Source organism: Pseudophryne corroboree (assembly GCF_028390025.1).
Source record: "Pseudophryne corroboree isolate aPseCor3 chromosome 3 unlocalized genomic scaffold, aPseCor3.hap2 SUPER_3_unloc_56, whole genome shotgun sequence".
NCBI lineage: Eukaryota > Metazoa > Chordata > Amphibia > Anura > Myobatrachidae > Pseudophryne > Pseudophryne corroboree.
Window position 1 is genome coordinate 29,268 of NW_026967548.1, and position 2,100 is coordinate 31,367.

The window sequence follows — 2,100 nt, forward strand, 5'->3', positions numbered from 1 at the left end:
AAGGACTATGTGTCGGTGGGGCTGCTCCTGCTGTTTCATGGGAGAAAGGACTATGTGTCTGTGGGGCTGCTCCTGCTGCTTCATGGGAGAAAGGACTATGTGTATGTGGGGCTGCTCCTGCTGTTTCATGGGAGAAAGGACTATGTGTCAGTGGGGCTGCTCCTGCTGCTTCATGGGAGAAAGGACTATGTGTCAGTGGGGCTGCTCCTGCTGTTTCATGGGAGAAAGGACTATATGTCGGTGGGGCTGCTCCTGCTGTTTCATGGGAGAAAGGACTATGTGTCAGCGGGGCTGCTCCTGCTGTTTCATGGGAGAAAGGACTATGTGTCTCTGGGGCTGCTCCTGCTGCTTCATGGGAGAAAGGACTATGTGTCTGTGGGGCTGCTCCTGCTGTTTCATGGGAGAAAGGACTATGTGTCGGTGGGGCTGCTCCTGCTGCTTCATGGGAGAAAGGACTATGTGTCGGTGGGGCTGCTCCTGCTGCTTCATGGGAGAAAGGACTATGTGTCGGTGGGGCTGCTCCTGCTGTTTCATGGGAGAAAGGACTATGTGTCGGTGGGGCTGCTCCTGCTGCTTCATGGGAGAAAGGACTATGTGTCGGTGGGGCTGCTCCTGCTGTTTCATGGGAGAAAGGACTATGTGTCGGTGGGGCTGCTCCTGCTGTATCATGGGAGAAAGGACTATGTGTCGGTGGGGCTGCTCCTGCTGTTTCATGGGAGAAAGGACTATGTGTCGGTGGGGCTGCTCCTGCTGTTTCATGGGAGAAAGGACTATGTGTCGGTGGGGCTGCTCCTGCTGCTTCATGGGAGAAAGGACTATGTGTCGGTGGGGCTGCTCACGGGAGAAAGGACTATGTGTCGGTGGGGCTGCTCCTGCTGTATCATGGGAGAAAGGACTATGTGTCGGTGGGGCTGCTCCTGCTGTTTCATGGGAGAAAGGACTATGTGTCGGTGGGGCTGCTCCTGCTGCTTCATGGGAGAAAGGACTATGTGTCTGTGGATATGCTCCTGCTGCTTCATGGGAGAAAGGACTATGCGTCTGTGGGGCTGCTCCTGCAGTTTCATGGGAGAAAGGACTATGTGTCGGTGGGGCTGCTCCTGCTGTTTCATGGGAGAAAGGACTATGTGTCGGTGGGGCTGCTCCTGCTGCTTCATGGGAGAAAGGACTATGTGTCGGTGGGGCTGCTCACGGGAGAAAGGACTATGTGTCGGTGGGGCTGCTCCTGCTGTATCATGGGAGAAAGGACTATGTGTCGGTGGGGCTGCTCCTGCTGTTTCATGGGAGAAAGGACTATGTGTCGGTGTGGCTGCTCCTGCTGTTTCATGGGAGAAAGGACTATGTGTCGGTGGGGCTGCTCCTGCTGTTTCATGGGAGAAAGGACTATGTGTCGGTGGGGCTGCTTCTGCTGCTTCATGGGAGAAAGGACTATGGAGGTCATTCCGAGTTGTTCGCTCGCAAGGCGATTTTAGCAGAGTTGCTCACGCTAAGCCGCCACCTACTGGGAGTGAATCTTAGCATCTTAAAATTGCGAACGACGTATTCGCAATTTTGCGATTACAAACTTCTTAGCAGTTTCAGAGTAGCTTCAGACTTACTCGGCATCTGCGATCAGTTAAGTGCTTGTCGTTCCTGGTTTGATGTCATAAACACACCCAGCGTTCGCCAAGGCACTCCCCCGTTTCTCCAGCCACTCCTGCGTTTTTTCCGGAAACGGTAGCGTTTTTCCCCACACGCCCATAAAACGGCCTGTTTCCGCCCAGAAACACCCTTTTCCTGTCAATCACACTACGATCGCCTGAGCGAAGAAAAAGCCGTAAATAAAAATCCTAACTTCATAGCAAATTTACTTGGCGCAGTCGCAGTGCGGACATTGCACATGCGCACTAAGCGGAAAATCGCTGCAATGCGATGAAATTTACCAAGCGAACAACTCGGAATGAGGGCCTACGTGTCGGTGGGGTTGCTCCTGCTGCTTCATGGGAGAAAGGACTATGTGTCGGCGGGGCTGCTCCTGCTATTTCATGGGAGAAAGGACTATGTGTCTCTGAGGCTGCTCCTGCTGCTTCATGGGAGAAAGGACTATGTGTCGGTGGGGCTGCT